This window comes from Dendropsophus ebraccatus, unplaced genomic scaffold (assembly GCF_027789765.1).
Source record: "Dendropsophus ebraccatus isolate aDenEbr1 unplaced genomic scaffold, aDenEbr1.pat pat_scaffold_1804_ctg1, whole genome shotgun sequence".
Classification (NCBI taxonomy): domain Eukaryota; kingdom Metazoa; phylum Chordata; class Amphibia; order Anura; family Hylidae; genus Dendropsophus; species Dendropsophus ebraccatus.
In genome coordinates, this window is record NW_027209235.1 from 12,543 (window position 1) to 30,388 (window position 17,846).

The window sequence follows — 17,846 nt, forward strand, 5'->3', positions numbered from 1 at the left end:
ATTCAATGAATAGCGCCGCAGAAAACCTTGTCAGTGCACACTATGGAGCATTGGCTCTGTCCGCACACTCCATAGTGTGCAGTGGAGAGTTCTGATGGAGAGATCATCCGGCTGGTACTGCATCCTGTTTTCCAGGCAGCCTTAGGCTGCATCCAACTTCTTCAGCCACCGGTATTCAAATGCTGAACGATTGGTTCAGATGGACCTGGGCATGTTGTGAGTAGTACTCATCTCTAATGGTAAGTAGTGCAATTTGTACTAAGTTACTAAACTGCATAGATAGATTTCTCTCTATATAAACTGTAAATAGCTTACAAATGGTATGGTATGCTTCCACAAACTGAGCTATGCTGAACACGGCTTATGGGTTATAGTGAATCCGACAATCGCTGCATACAGCAGAGCTGGTTATAGACGCAAGACGCGATCATTAGAATCTCAATGCACAATGCTGATGTGTTGATCGGTGTTTTTTAACAAGCCCATTTATCATCAAGTGTCACCTACGCTTCAAGCACTGATCATGGCAACAGTAGACAGGCTCTCACAAACCCTTCACTATGTTGCAAATATGTAATGAGAGGTAAAGGAAAGAAGCTATGCTAACATAAAATTAAACCCACATCTCCGCTGCCCCATCGTAGCCTTCTGCAAGTGGCAGCAACAGCATTTCATCCTCCTCTTCAGTTCCTTCCAGCCCAACCTCTCCAAACCTCTCGCCCCTTCCTTCCGCACCGAGGGGATGCAAAACCCTTTCCCGCACCACCTGCATCATCCCCATCATTAGTCCACTCCTTTCTTCCACTGGGAGGTGAGCTGGGAAAAGCTGAAGGCTCAGTCAAGGAAAAAGAATAATCAGGTGAATCTAAAGGAGTCTTCACTGGTAGTAGTGGAGCAGAGGTAAGATCACTGCTTTCTGATGTTACTTGTGATGGACTGATTCTGTGCTTTGTTTTTGGTCCCCAGTTGTGTTCCCCTGTGTTCGGGCGGAAGAAGACCCCATCTTCTCGAAGTCTTCGAGAAGGCGCCTAACAGGACGTGGAGGGCGGCGTCTAGGAGGTAGTTCATTTAGGCCACTGGCAGGAAGAGGCGGTGTCTGATTTAGGAACTGTAGTAGACTGCGAAGGTTTCCCATAAATGAGCCCTATGACAAGAGTAGAATGAACAAAATTACCCATTATGTCACCTTTTGATAGTAACTGTTTTTATATAAGACTAAATTCTGAAGTTTACTTTACCTTACTTTTTTTTTTTTTTATAGATTTCTTGGTGCTTGGACCAGTGAAAAATGATTTTTATCGTTGGTGGATTGTGCCACTTAGACAGGGCTCCGCGTCGGCAGCGCCCCTACTCACATCAACAGCATAGGCCCCACCCCTCTGCAAGGTCATCATTGTCTAAGGGCCAACCCAGAGGGTGCAGAGCCTAGACCTCTAGGCTGGTCCTTTCCAATGGCTGCTGAGGGAGCGGGGCCTAGAGGCCACAAACGACAAAAAGCATTTTTCACTGGACTAAGGCTGGGTTCACACTGGGTTTTTCCTATCAGTTTAACGTATATGTTTTATGGAAAAGAACAGATGCAAAAACGGTTGCAATTGTGTGTCATCTGTTTGGATCCGTTTTTCCATTGACTTCCATTATAAAAAAAAAAAAAAAAAAAAAAAAACAGATCAAAGCGGATGTTTTGTTTTTTTTTTTACAGAAAAATAGTGTTGACTATGTTTTTCTGTCCGTTAAAAATAACCAATTAAATACGGATACGTAGAATATATTGCAAAAACACAGTGTGAACCCAGCCTAAGCACCAAGAAATCTATAATAAAGTAAGGTATGAAACTGCAGAATTAGACTTTACAGCTGTGTAGAGAAGTCCTCACACAGAAAGGGGATGACTGTCACTTTAAAGACAAAAGTCTGTAAAATTCACACAATGGTCCCACAATGCTTCTCAATTTCTTTCCTCATAGCCCACCAACAGGTCATGTTTTGAGGATATCCCATACAAAGAAGACCTGTGATAATACCTGATGCACCAAGTATACTTATATCACCTGTGCAATACTAAGGAAATCCTCAAAACACGACCTGTGGTGGGCCATGAGGACCAGAACTGAAGCACTGGACTAGCATGTATATTTAATAAAAACAAAACCGTTAAAATTGTTTTTTCCTTATGTTTTTTTAAAGCTCACAATTTTGCAGTTTAACAAAAGTAGTAGTACTCACCAGATCCCCCACCAGTTTCTACTTTGTAGTCCCTTATGACCCAGACATGTGACTCCTGCAGCCAATGGTTATGTTCATCCATAGTATTTCTGTCAATCTTTTTTTCAATCAAAATCAGGAGTGGGTTGAAAATAAAGAAGCTGGACAAATCTTTCCATTACAATTTTGCCCTGTCAGTTCCACTCCTGATTCTGGTAGAAAAAAAGACAGACAGAAATACAATTTGTGAACATAGCCAATGACTGCTCACTAGTAAGCGGCTGCGGTGGTCACATATTCAGGTCAAGAGGGACCAGTAAAGATCTTTTTTCGGATATGCTCTTTGAAGTACACTACAAATGCTGTCTATGGCTAGTAAAACAAATCCAAGTTAAAATGCTGGTACATTCCCAGTGATAACATTTCTGGAGACCACTAGATGGAGTACAGACAGGATTCATTTTAAGAGACAGCAAATGTTCCAGGAAACACTGCTTCTCTCTTCCATTACAGGTATAATTGCCAGTTATTAAAATGATTGGTAGTGTCAGTGTGGGACACTCGCTGAGAATGACTGTGTGTGCGTGCTCTTCCTTCTTTTTATCCTCCTCTCTGTGTGTGTTTCTATTCTGAACCACTCTCGTAGGTGTTCATATTTATGCAGTTTCCTGCCTCCATCAAGTGAGCAATCTCTCTGCACCCCATCCTCCTGTTATTTCCCATCCATTGCACCCTGGCTTCTCCACATTTATTTGTCTCAGGTCTGCTAATAACCCATGGAAGGAATAGCAATCCCTTTCCTTATAAACTCTAATGACAAATAATACAGACTGTTCATGGTGGAATATACTGGTGCTGGTGTATATAAAACAGATGTATAGAGTTGTAGTGTATATATATATATATATATATATATATAGCATAATACATACATAAATATGTATACTATATCTATATACCCCAGTCAGACAACTGCTTTTGGAATGGTGGTCTGAAACCTAGACAACGAGCAGTTAACTGTGGGCAGAAAAGAGCAGCATATTCAGGAGAGTGAAGAAAGTTTGATAAATGAATGTAATTGCAAAAATATATTAAACTTGACAAGCCCTACAAGTATAACTATAGTGGTTGATATGGGAATACCCCTTTAAATGCCTGCATTATGACAGATACGCTTTAAACTTCCCTGTGCAAGTGACTTAAAGTGACAATGTCACCCCCTTTGGGCATTCTGACATCTCTACACAGGTGTAAAGGGTAAATTTAGCGTTTTTCACACCTTATTTCATATCATATGTCATGGTGCTTGTTCAAGTAAAAAGTCATCTTTTATCAACTGCAGATTGTGTTAAGTGGGCGTGGCCTCACGGCATTAGCGCCACTTAGCCCCGTCCACAACGACACGGCCAGCCTGCTCCAATGGCCGGCGAGGGGGTGGGGCCAACTGTGGCGTTGTGGGCGGGGATAAGTGGCGCTAATGTTGCGAGGCCCCGCCCACTTAATCTGCACTTGATAAAAGATGACTTTTTACTTGAACAAGCACCATGACGTATGATATAAAATAAGGTATGAAAACCGCTAAATTTACTCTTTACACCTGTGTAGAGATGTCAGAATGCACAAAGGGGGTGACAGTGTCACTTTAAGAACTGGTGCAGAGAGGCGGAGTTGGGGCCATGAAGAACTCGTCTGACTTCTATGTCAGGTATAGACTCTATGGTGAGGATGGCTTGCACTTCAATGGGGAAGGGTGCAGCTGTGCTGGGGGAGATAATGGCTAAGAGGCTGGCAGAGTGTTTAAAACAGAGAATGGATGGGGGGGGCACTAAAATAAAAAATATGAAGACTGTGTAGATTGAGAGCAGTGTGGGGGAAATAGAACAGCTTCTAGTTAATAAGACCTAATAATGTTGGTAGAAAAATATGATATAGTGGGAAAAAACAAGATATGACTGGATCATACTATGACTGGGTAATTAATCTGCAGGGCTATAGTCTTTTCAGAAATGACCACACACATAAGAAAGGGGGAGGGTTCTGATTATGATAAATCATCCCGTCCAGATTTGCTGACAGCCCATCCAGCCAATCTGTACACTGACTGTCAGTGAGCCGGGGCCCAAAGAAGCAGACATGAGAGCGGAAATAAAATCTGCGATATGTGCAACGTGAAATCCGCTGCGAACTTGTTATCTGTGAACATACCCTTAAAGGAATGTGTCAGCTGCAATTAACGTTCCAAACTGCTGGCACTGTGATATTTTGGCGTTAGGTCAAGGGGACACATAGTACCTTTTATATATTCAACTGTGCTTCCAGAATGTAGAAAATGCTCGGCTGCAAGCTGTAATGCTTCCCCCCCCCACACACACACACTCCCTGCTTGGTAGACACCTGGAAGCTGAATCCCAAAAATCCCAGTGTCAGCAGTTTGGAAAGTGAACTGCAGCTAACATATTCCCTTTAGAGCTCGCATTTGCTCAATTATTGAAATAAGCCTTAGCTTTTTATTGTTCCTTGCTGACAACTCCAGCGTAAAAGTTGGAGCAGTTCAGCATAAAAGGTTGACTCATCTGAGACGCCGCTTATTGCTTTGGGGTCTCCAGTAGACATAAGCTGACTGCTAGGGATCTGGCTCCCAACAAGTAGCAGGTTTAGTCAGAGGAAATTGTACCCAGCCAGTAAATGTAATAATACATGGGAGCCATTGGAACAAGCAACTACATGGCGATGAACACTCACGTCACTAGGACTCTCGGTGGAAAGTCATCAACGGGTGGTATAGCTCCTTGAGCTATTAACTGTCCATAGGATGGTGGTGCTTGCTGCTGGATCAATTTCTGCATCAATCCGGGATAAAGGTGCAAAGATGCTGTGAAAAAACCTGTTAGCTTTGCTTGCTTTATTATTGTTCAGAACATAATGACATTACTAATGATGCTCACCTATACTCGCGTGCTCGTGAAGTATAGAGTCGGCATGTACATCCCAACGCTACAACAAGTAACGTAGCACAGATCAAGCTTCCTATAACAGCAGCCGCAATGACTTTACGGGGAAGTATGTAGCCACAGTTCTTCTCATCACTTCCATCTCGACAATCGGCTTGCCCATCACACACCCATGCCTCATACACGCAGCGCTCCAGATCACAATGGAAGCCACCGGGCTGGCATCCACGACAGCCTCTTTCATCTGTACCATCTTGGCAAGAAGTTTGGTAGTTACACCGCTCGGTAATGGGGTAACAGCCATGACTGGTAGTACATGGAAAGTGCCCCTCAGGGCAATTTGTACAATTAACTTCATCTCTGCCATTGGCACAGTCCAGGTCCCATCGCAACGCTGCGAGTCTGAAAAACAGCCACCACCTACCTCTACTCCATCATCCCATAAAAGACCTGGACTAGAGCCACAAGGCTGGTCCCAAGGAAGACAGTAACCTCGCACTCGATAAGTGCCATTAAACCTCGGGGACGAAAATGACGGATACACCCTTGTGTATGTTGAAGCCGTAAAATGAAACTGAGACGGTGGTGATCCCATCTGATCAGTTAAGCGGGGACCAGGGTTGTGGTTCTCATTGCTGGGAAATCTAAACCCAGAGTCATATGTTACAGGAGAGTCAATATTGCTAAAATGGGGGATATTTCTATTGTACTGATATATAATAGTTACTCTGCCCCCCACAGACTCCACTGTGACAGATTTGCCATTGCTCTGGTGGTACAAGGCACGGAGGAGGCGTGGAAAATCCCCAACACCATTTTCATAAACCACAAGAGCGTCGAGCTCAGAAAGTTGGAGTGCAGAAAACTGCAAGGCAAGTCCACGGCTGTCTTCAGAGTCAATCAACCAACGGCAATGAGATGGTAGAGGAAAGGGTGGAGAACCTGGATATCCAGGAGGGGAAAAGACTCCATAAAAAATCTTTCAGTGTAAAGTTGCAATATGATGAACAAGACATCTCGTCAGATTTATCCTCACAGTCAAACGAGCCATCACAGACTGAAAACAGTGGAATACAGCCAGAGTTGCAATGAAAGAAACCCGCTAGGCAGGCTGAGGACTCTGCAAGATGGAAAAGAGAGAAAACTGGTCAGAAGTGGCACAAAAAAATTATGTGTTAAAAGAGCCCCATTGGTCCTCTGCGCTGTTCACACTCTGAACGGTATGTTTACTTTTCAGAAGAGTAAATGAAGCTGCGGCACTCACCAATATCGCTAAAACTTCTTTATTTCAACATGGTACATGTAACATACAAAAAGGAGGGTAACAGCCGTTTATCATGGGGTTGGAATAAAGAAGTTTAAGGATACGGGTGAGCGCTGCAGGTTTATTTACTCTTCTAAAAACTAAACTAATTATTTCCGCCCCAACGTCCTCAAATTTTAACTTTTAAAAGAGGGGTGCATGAATAAGATGTTTTAAAAAGCACACACAAAAGTCAATATTCATACATAACAGATTGCCTAAGGTAATACTTCTTGATGCACTTGCCTCGTTGCTCTGAGAAGAGGAAGATGGCAAATGAAATCAGCGTCCGTTCCACAGCATGGGAATACTGACAGGAAGTGATGCAATCCAAATGGGACGTGCAACTGACTAACAGGACCAGAGTGTGACAGAAGCATGCCATACACATCAGTACACCAGAGGTAATATAAAGAGAGGCTTATTTCAGATGTCTGGAAAGTCTGAATACTCCTTTAAATTTGGTGTCATTTATGGTTGAAGCAGGAATAGATTTCCAAGTACTACGCACAGACGAAGGAAGATGTGCCCAATGTATTTACGGGCCGGCTGGTGCAGATTGGTGCACTGGGGGAGGTAGTCCCACCCCCCCCCCCAGTGCATCAAACCACCCAAATTAAAATAAAGGTGAAAATCCTAATAGCACGAAAACAGTGCGGAGGATGAAGGTAAGAAATGCACCTTCATCCTCAGCGTCCCGTGAGCTATAGGGACATATCAGCAGGTTAGATGCTTATGACCCTTCTATGTCTCCCTCTCAGATTAAATACAGCTCTAGGGCTTGTGGGTTGTCCCAGGGGCTATCTGTGATTTGAGCAGGACACACAGAGATGCTGATGCAGCTCAGCATTGCTGCAACCCCCCCCCCCCCCCCCCCCCACACACACACACACTTAGCCAAACCAGGAAGTGAGAGTTCTACAAGTGAGTAAACATCTTTAAAGGAAATGTGTCATCGGAAAATGATTTTCTGTTTAAAGTGTCACTGTTGTTATAACTTTCTAAATCAACAGCAGATGTGATATAAAGCAAGTTTGTAATTTACATTCATTATTTTTTTTCAGTTATCATGCTTTAAAATAAAGTTATACTTTATAGCTTTTTTAAGTCTTTTGCTGGTTGGAAAAAAAAAAAAAAAGAGAGAGACTAAATACATTAAGTCCCAACCAGTACAGAGTGTCACAGCTCAATGAGTCCATAAATCACATGTCAAAGTGCAAAAAACACTTCTGGGGCACAGGGATGGGTAAGTATATTTCATTTATTATGTTCCCACAGCCCTTGCCTGACTGTCATTTGTTAGCTTCATGGGACTTGTAACCGGATGGGTTTATTTCAGATTGCTAAAGTGTCTTATTCATGTGATAGGAAGGAATGTAGTGTTTTCATGTCTTATTTGTATCTATCTATCTATCTATCTATCTATCCATCTTAGCTGGCTGTGTAAGTGGGATTGGTTTGTATTTAGCTATGTGCATGGGAATAGGTAGATGTATTGTTATGTCAACTGTTCGGCCATAAACCTCCCCAGTAGTGTCAACATTGGAGGACACAGTTGTTGTTATTGCCCGAATGCATGTAGCTGTAATTGTACAACCACATTTTGCTTGGTAAACATGTACAGGGCCTGGGAAACTTCCATTCATGGTCATCAGTGGTCTACATAGACATTTCTGGAAGCACATCACCCCCCACCCAAACTTACTATAAAGATCGGGGGTATGTAGCTTCTAGTCAGCCTCAGCTGGGACCATGGATGGAAGGTGCCCAGCACCCTGTCATCGAGCAAAATGGGTGTATATTAGTCCATAATATACAATGGGGCTCCCCATTTCATTGTGGAAGGAACAACCATGCATCTGTACCATCTGTAACTGCAGCTAAGTATAATTCTATGTAATAAATCTCTTATTTTTCTATAAATCTGTGTGGTTATAGCCTTCTCAGACTATTATCAAAAGCAACCGGTTACATAATGGTGTCAGAAGTGGGATAATAGTCCAGGAATTGCTATAACTATATAATAGAAATATAATGTATGTGTTAGCTGAGATGTGTAGTTGTGGGGTAGATGACAAAGTGAGTCCAGTCCCCTGGTGGGTGTATAGTTCGCGACCCTGGGCACCCAGCACTCGAGGTGGTGACACCATGTCAGCTGACAGACCCCAGTCGGCTGGTGGTGCCTTGTTATGTCTCTTGAATGGCGGAAGACCGCAGCAGATGTGGGATGGATCTGTCTGCTGGCGCGAATTGAGAGAGACATGCAAGAAAAAGAAGTGAAGCAAGTGGGCTTCATGGATGTGGAGATTGTAGGGTGGGAGCAGGCTCCTCACCAGGTTTTGGCCAATGAGTGGTAGCAGTGTGTTGGTTTATAGGTTTGAAATAAATCATGTTAAGAGTTTGAGGGATGTGAAACCTGTAGTAATGTGTGTGCTAAGAGGATGAGTAGAAGTTGTGTGTTATTGGCAGGTAAGAATGGATGTTATTGTATTACCGGTATTGGAACGACGGATGTGTAGAAGGTAACAGTGTGATAGTGAAAAGCGTAACTTCCAGCCTTAAATGACGGCTTGTATATGTGTGTTGTAATGGTCCGTATATGACGTTGCATGTGTATTTGCACTGCAGAAAAGTTTTTCTATCTCTGTATCTAGGAGAGCAGAGTGAGCAGCAGCTTGTCAGGTAACAGTCTGTGTTCAGTCTCTGAAGCTGATCTATGGCTTATAGTAGTAGCATGGAATTGGAGTTTTGACAACAAGTCTAATATTACTAGATATTCACATTTGAAACTAATGAAGATCATGAATATATTGGCTAGAAAGATATCAGTTGGGGTCATTTGAAGGAAAGTTGATGGCTATCTGGTGGTGACATTTATAGACTTAATCTCTGTGCAAAGTGTTGTACTCTGTCCATTGTTTTAGTGTTTGTATTTTCTGTATGTGGACCAGTCAGCTAAAGGTTAATCTGATGGAACATGATGACTTCATGGGATTATTTAATCTATGATATAACTAATATGTCTGTGTTTTATCGGCAGGTTCTTGGAGTATTGCTATATATAGTATGTGTATAACCTGGGATGTAATGGATATCCTTTAACATTAATTTAAATCCACGTGGTAACAAATTGGCCAAATGTCAGTACTTTTGTATTGTGTACATGTTGTGTTTTCCTTATTGTTTTGTATTCTGCAGCTGTTGAGAGAAGAACAGAAGTGAAGAGACACCCCCTGCTAATGTTTTTTCTTCCCCTAATTACAACTAATGATTTGTTTGTTTGCAGGAGTAAGTGGCCATCCTAGCAGAGAAGCCATGTTTGATATCACCTGTTGAGTCCTGGCCAGAGTAAAACTTAATATAGTTTTTTTGTAGTACTACTCACATGTGTTTTTTGGTTATACTAGGGATTGTAGTTCAGTGAGTCACCAGACTGAATAAAAATGCGCATTTAGGTTTTTGGTTTTTGTTTGGAGCTCCAGTTAGAGTTGATAAGAACTCTTGTTTTTGTTTTTTTGTTTTTTGGAAGTGACTTTGCACTTCCTGTGAGACTGTTGTGAATGGGCCCATGTATGTCTATTGTTTGTCTGTACTGCCATATGTTATATGTTTCTAAACGTTTGCGCAGCGATTTTGAACTCAGCTGAAAGCAATAGAGTGATCTATTTAGATCATTCTATGAGCTGTATGTATAGTTGTATTACCTGTATGTATAGATGGCTCAGACTGATGAATAGTTCTATGAGTCGTATGTTGGGGTTATATGACAGATAAAATGTAAAAGTAACCTGCCTGCATTGTGAAAATTTATATATGATATGATCTAAAATGTGATGTACTTAATTGAATCAAATTGGACAGATGGTAAAAGAAAGTTGACATATTCTTTATACTCCCTCTTGCTATAACAGAAGTATATACTTTTATTGATATGGATGAGATACCTGAAATATGAGCCTTAGAGTATTTAGCAATAAGGGTAGAATGACTAGAGACATATAGGAGGACAATGTGTGTTTATCTTGTTTGTTCTACAACAGAAATCCTCAGGTGCTGACTGGGCAATGTTACTACAAGAAGGTGTTGGATTGACAAAATTAGAGTGACATTTGTTACTGTTGTTTCATTCATGTAATGAAGGGGTGGTGAAGAACAAACACTATTAAGAGATACAAGAGCCATCAAGGACGCTGCAAGTCATGATATTCTGCTCTTGTGTGACTGAGACTGAGTTGCTGAGCCCACCCCATACAGCTTGAATGTTTGTTATCTGCTATGGTCTGTCTCTAACTCCATCTTCAGAGGAGGTGCAGATGAGCCTGAAGAGGCGACAACCTGAGATGACTGTCTGCCGAGGTGCCAAGATGATGGAGAAAGATGACCCTCACCAGGCACAGCACTGCCACAGAGAGGGGCTCTAGAGTCTGCACCTCCAGCCATATCTGCAACCCCCCTGACCTGAGAGAGAGGAGGGGGAAGGACTGAGACAGACCAATCCACTTGCAAAGACTGTAACAAAAGAGACTTTTAACAACTAAAGAGACATTTTTTCATTGCTATGACTGATAATCCAGCACACCAGTCTTTTCCAGTTTTGGTTTTTAGCCCAGTCAGTGCCAAGGTAATTTCTGTGATAGACAAATAAGAAATAGTGAAATATTGTCCTACAGCAACCTCATGTCCATTATGGACCAAGGGGTGGGAAGTGTCATTACTTATATGTACTTGTCATGCTCTCAAATTTAGTTTATTACACAAAGGTTTAGAAACAGGAGGTGAAGTATAAAATGAAGAGAATAGTATGTGAATAATTACATGTTCAAATGAGGATGATACCAAATCTATGACATCACAAATAATGTTTTGTAACTTCCTTAAATCACATCAATAAGACAAGGGGTGGAGTGTAACCGGATGGGTTTATTTCAGATTGCTAAAGTGTCTTATTCATGTGATAGGAAGGAATGTAGTGTTTTCATGTCTTATTTGTATCTATCTATCTATCTATCTATCTATCCATCTTAGCTGGCTGTGTAAGTGGGATTGGTTTGTATTTAGCTATGTGCATGGGAATAGGTAGATGTATTGTTATGTCAACTGTTCGGCCATAAACCTCCCCAGTAGTGTCAACATTGGAGGACACAGTTGTTGTTATTGCCCGAATGCATGTAGCTGTAATTGTACAACCACATTTTGCTTGGTAAACATGTACAGGGCCTGGGAAACTTCCATTCATGGTCATCAGTGGTCTACATAGACATTTCTGGAAGCACATCACCCCCCACCCAAACTTACTATAAAGATCGGGGGTATGTAGCTTCTAGTCAGCCTCAGCTGGGACCATGGATGGAAGGTGCCCAGCACCCTGTCATCGAGCAAAATGGGTGTATATTAGTCCATAATATACAATGGGGCTCCCCATTTCATTGTGGAAGGAACAACCATGCATCTGTACCATCTGTAACTGCAGCTAAGTATAATTCTATGTAATAAATCTCTTATTTTTCTATAAATCTGTGTGGTTATAGCCTTCTCAGACTATTATCAAAAGCAACCGGTTACAGGACTTCTCCTTTAAGATAGAACCACCACTTATCCTCAGTTTGGGTGTGGGATTTTGCAGCTCAGTTCTAGTGCAGTGAATGGAGCTGAACTGTAATACCACACACAACCTTAGGACAGGGTGGTGCTGTTTTTACAAGTAAGTAGCTGTACTTTTTCTAATCAAGGAAAACCTTTTTAAAGAGTTATCTTTGTTTGAGATGTCCCGGTCATCATTTTTAGTAAAAAAAAACATTTTTATTCTTTGACTGTCTATAAAACTGCTGGTGCCCACCCTGCTCCAATGCCTCCAAACACTGCCTCCTACAGATTGTGTGACAAACAGGTCTCCTTCAAGCTTGTTGAAACCCCACACAGTCGCTGTGTGTACTGCGATGGCCTGCAACCTACCACTTATATTGACAGACTGAACTTGCCTGTCACTTAATCTGTAAGACGGCGGGCACCAACAGTGTGGGACATGCCTCTGTGATACTGCCAAGCAATTTCAAAAAAAGGTTTGTTTTTCTTGGAAAAATGATGAACTGGAAATATTAATGGTAAGTCTTTTGCACTGGTTATTGTAAGCTGTTCATGTCCCTTTAAGGAATCAAATGTTAGGTATATAGACAAAAATTATTGTCCTTTTTTTAAGTTTTAAACTTACCAAAAATGGAATCCCCTTTAATGAATAATAGATTTCCTAGAAGAAAGCAAAAAAGAGGAAGTTGAGTGAAAAGCAGGAAAGAGTCACCTCATACAGCAGATCTGTTCCAAAATTACTGCCAGTATACACATTATTTTGGTCTGTTGTTTGGGACGTAAAAAAGCAGTTTAACATTTCAAAAAGTTCTATTGATCTCAAAGATAAAAAGCTCTTGCACATATAAATTGTATGGCTACAACTGTTATGAATATAAAAGTGTTGGGACCTCTTTCGGCCATTAATGTGGTATGTAGTTTGGGCCATTAAAAGACTTAAGGGCTAAAGATTTTGCTGCAGCCCAAAAAATGGCTTAAATTATGGCAATAAAACAGCCGTAAAGGCTTAAAAAAAAAAAAAGAAGTTCCCATTGGTACTATGACTAGAGATGAGCGAACCGGGTTCGGGTTCGAGTCCACCCGAACCCGAACGATCGGCATTTGATTAGTGGCGGCTGCTGAACGTGGATAAAGCTCTAAGGTTGTCTGGAAAACATGTATACAGCCAATGACTATATCCATGTTTTCCACATAGCCTTAGGGCTTTATTCAAGATCTATGACCTTTTAACATTGTGGTATTCTGCACAGCATGAATAATGTTATCTGTGAAAAACACTGAAACTCATGTTCATGATGTTTTTTGTTTTTTTTACACAGCTTCAAATTGGGATTCTGTATAAAAACCAAGTGGATTTAATGGAATACATACAGATTACGTGTCATGTAGCCTGGACCAAATCTGTACAAAACCGCAACCGAATCAGCCGCATACACCGCAAACTGCAAATCCACAGCAGAAATACAAAGATACACCTTAAATTTCTACTGTAAATCCCACAACATGTTTTCCAACAAAAAGATTTCTATGAACACATCCTTATGGAAATCTGATTGACTTGGTTATAATTTACCAACGGGACCCGGGAGCGGCACTACGGGGGCACGAGGATGGGTAAGTATACTTTGCTTATTATTTTCCCGCACCCCCCTGCCTTCCTCACTTTTTTAAATTTCACAGGACTTCCCCTCTAATTTTTCAGATTTCAAGACAGGTCATTATAGGAGACCTAATAACGAAATATCCCGGCACTCACAAAGTTCTTTGTGTACCTTTATTGCAGTGTCACATCATACAGGTACAAACAAGGAGGACGCGCGTTTCGGCCTGTGGCCTTCATCAGGAGCTATATTATACGAGACCTGTCAACAGTTTCATTCTGCCGAAACCACATCTCCTTTATCACAAGTGCCTATTAATTGCCCAAATAAAATAGCCAGAAACAGAACTTCAAGTCATTGGGGTGGTCCCTGGTTATTCTCTGATTAATCAGTACAGCCCAGCAGGGCAGGAAGAGGCTGCCAATGACCAACCTGATAACTTGATGCCCCAATCCAGGCCTACATTTTTATTTTCTTTTAACTGTGATTTCTCTGTAATGACATAGATACTTGTAATAAAGAAGCACATGCCTGTTCCCTGCTGTCTGTGACACTGGTAGAAAGAAATGATGACAGGTTCACTTTAATTGCGAAAATGAAATCTGATGAATTTGCTGGCTATGTGACTAGGTTTGTAGACACAGCTCCAGCATGACAAAAAGTCATTGTGCATGAAAAAAAAAAAAATGAAAACCTAACCTTCCCCAGCTAATGGGGCCTTTATTACACCAGATGAATCAGCTTTACTATCCCTACGTTACCAGCGCCTATAAAAAGAATTCACTCGTCTTGGACTTTATGTTTTTATAGTGTAACACTGAACCACAGTAAATTTTATTAGGCTTTCTCCCACAACTGATCAAGCGGAAAAAATATTTCATGTGAAAATGAAAAGTAATCTCTTCAAAGTGATCTGCAGCTCATAACAATTACTGAATGCCAGTATTCATAGACTGTACAGAGCAGAGGCCGCTTGGCAAGGATTACACCTTTCAGTCTGGGTACACAACTCAGATGTGCACACTTGTTCACGGCAATGTCATCTTTCTTCTGTTAAGATCCTTGAAAGTTCTATCAACTATTGCCAATTGTATCATCAAAGAAAAAGCCAGCTCTATTAGCTCCCCCTTTGTTCATAGCCGGCTTATAAGGTGTTTAGTTTCCGTCCTGTTATGCCACACCGGTGAGCAGCCGTGTCACAAGTGCGAGAAAAAGCCGCATCGGCATAGCTCCGTAACAACGTTTCTATACTGAAAAAATTATTAAATGGGTACGTGACATTAAAGGTTATACAACATGACACGCTTCAAGCTTGGGAGAGCTTAAAGGAGAAGTCCGCAAAAATTTTTTTATTAAAGTATTGTATTGCCCCCAAAAGTAATAAAAATCACCAATATACACTTATTACGGGAAATGCTCATAAAGTGCTATTTCCCTGCACTTACTACTGCATCAAGGCTTCACTACCTGGATAGCATGGTGATGTCACTTCTGGATAACATGGTGATGTCACTTCCTGGATAGCATGGTGATGTCACTTCCTGGATAGCATGGTGATGTCACTTCCTGGATAACATGGTGATGTCACTTCCTGGATAACATGGTGACGTCACTTCCTGGATAACATGGTGATGTCACTTCCTGGATAACATGGCGATGTCCCAACCTGACTCGAGCTGTGCGGGCTGTGGCTGCTGGAGAGGATGATGGCAGGGTGATGCTCAGTGTCCCTCCATTGCCCTATGTCCCCTGTGCCATCCTCCTCTCCAGCAGCCACAGCCCGCACAGCTCTGTGAGTCGGGTGGTGACATCACCATGTTATCCAGGAAGTGACATCACCATGTTATCCAGGAAGTGAAGACTTGATGTAGTAGTAAGTGCAGGGAAAAAAACACTCTATGTGCATTTCCCGTAATAAGTGTATATTGGGGATTTGTATCACTTTTGGGGGGCAATACAATACTTTCATTAAAAAATTTCACCGGACTTGTCCCTTGAGAGATTGCAATATATGGTATATGACCTTTCCCGCAACCCCGGCCCGAAGCATGCATTACCTGCTTAGCGCCGTGGCTGTTTGTGAGGCTCCCGTCGGTCTCCATCAGCCAATCAGTGCACGGCAGCACTGATTGGCTGATTGGGAGCTGGGAGCCTCACACTAAGCCACGGCGCAAAGCAGGTAATGCATGCTTCGGGCCGGGGTTGCAGGCGGCGGGATGCAGGTGGTTAAAGAGGCAGGGTCACATACTGGCAGTGGAATGAAAATTCCGCTGCGTGTATGGGACCCATTCAACTTCACACTACCAGTATCTGCAGTGGATTTCGCTGCAAACACACAGCGTGAAATCCACTGCGGATCCGGTACGTGTGAAGCTACCCTTACAAAGTGGTCTAGCAGAGCCCTGATGCTGGAAGTTTTTCTTAGACTATTTCCAATTGTACACAGGTGTGGTCCTCAGTGGCTATACATGCAGTACCACTGCTGAGGCCAGGGATCGTAAACGTACGAAATGTCAATGCTGCAGGAAAGTAAACTAGGGGTCTGTTTGTATCATGATTTCAGTGTATATTTTGGCATGGGCTATGCCAGTGTATACTGTGGTATACTCTCAGCAGGCCCACTGACTTTAACGGGAGCGATCATACTGTTATTTTGCTGGACTCAAAAGGGAGGCTTCCTGTGCGATGTCAGTTACTGCTGAGAGATCCCACCACCACTTACAAGACAATCTGGTCCAGGCAATGACAGCCCGCTCAGCCAATCACTGACTGTGGCACTGTTCTGTCTCAGTCAGGCCCCCTTCACACGTCCGGAAAAACACACCCGAGTTCCTATCAGGAATCTGGACGGATTTCCGGACCCATTTACTTTAATTAGGCAACGGACACCCTTCCCGGATTTTTCCGGAAGGGTGTCCGTTCTGGAAAAATGATCCGGAAAAAATAGGACATGTCCTATTTTTGTCCGGAATTCCGGCCCGGACCCCCCCATAGAAGTCCTATGGGAGCGCCGGAATCACGGGCACTTTCCTGATGTACATCGATCGATTGGAGAGCCACGCCGGCCCCCCCGCAACCACTGGCACCCCGCTGCCGCCTGATCATCACCCCGCACTGTCCGACATGCCCCCCCGCGCCCGATCACCTGGCCGCGCCGTCCGACATCCCCCTGCACCCGGTCATCACCCCGCGCTGTCTGAGATTCCGCCGCCCAATAATCACCCCGCACTGTCCGACATGCCCCCCCCTGGACCGGACATCAGCTGCCCGCCGCCCGATCGCAACGCCTCTCGCTCGCTCCCCCCCCCCCCCCCCGGGCCTCTGCGTCGTCTTCCTGCGGAACCGAAGCAGCGCCGCCGCCGATCTCCATATCCGGACCTGCACCTACAACCTCCCCCCTGACCGGTGACCCCCGAACCCCTCTCCATCCAACCTTGCCGACTCCGGAGCCCCCCACCCCCCCGAACTCACCTCGCTGCTACCGATATGCAGTCAGCCGCAGGCAGGTGAGATCACCCCCAGAACTAAAACTCCCACCATGTCCCGCCGACAGGGCAATGCATGGGATTTGTACTTCTGCAGCCTGTGGCCATCCCAGTTGCAGAAGTACAACTCCCATCATGCTTTTGCGACAGTTATGATGGAATTTGTACGTCTGCAGCTGCGGCCATCCATGTAGCGAAACAACTCCCATCATGCTTTGCTGACAGGTCAGATGGGAGTTGTACTTCTGCAGCCTGTGACCATCCAGGTTGCAGAAGTACAACTCCCATCATGATTTCTGACAGGTCAGGATGGGAGTTGTACTTCTGCCGCCTTCGGCCATCCAGGTTGCATAAGTCAACGCCCATCATGCTTTGCTGACAGTCATGATGGGAGTTGTACTTCTGCAGCGGATGGCCACAGGCTACAGAAGTACAACTCCCATCATGACCTTCAGCAGGCCATGATGGGAGTTGTACTTCTGCAAGCGTGGCCATCCCGTTTGCATAAATGACATCGTCCACCATGTCTATTTTTCCTTCTGATCAGGAATCCTGAAGTTTTTCCTGATGGGTTTCCTGAAGGTAAACGGATTACTGTCAGAAATCCTGATGACATTTGAGTCTCCTGATCAGGATTTCCTGACAGTAAAAACTGACACGGACATGTGAATGGGGCCTCAGTGATTGGCTAAGCAGTTGTCACCGCTGAGACCAAATC

The 17,846-nt window shown here is 43.3% G+C and overlaps 1 pseudogene; it reads right to left on the bottom strand.

Moving 5' to 3' along the window:
- Positions 1 to 602: 602 nt before the first annotated feature.
- LOC138775589 (low-density lipoprotein receptor-related protein 10-like) lies at positions 603 to 17,653 on the bottom strand (annotated as a pseudogene).
- Between the last annotated feature and the right edge of the window lie 193 nt (positions 17,654 to 17,846).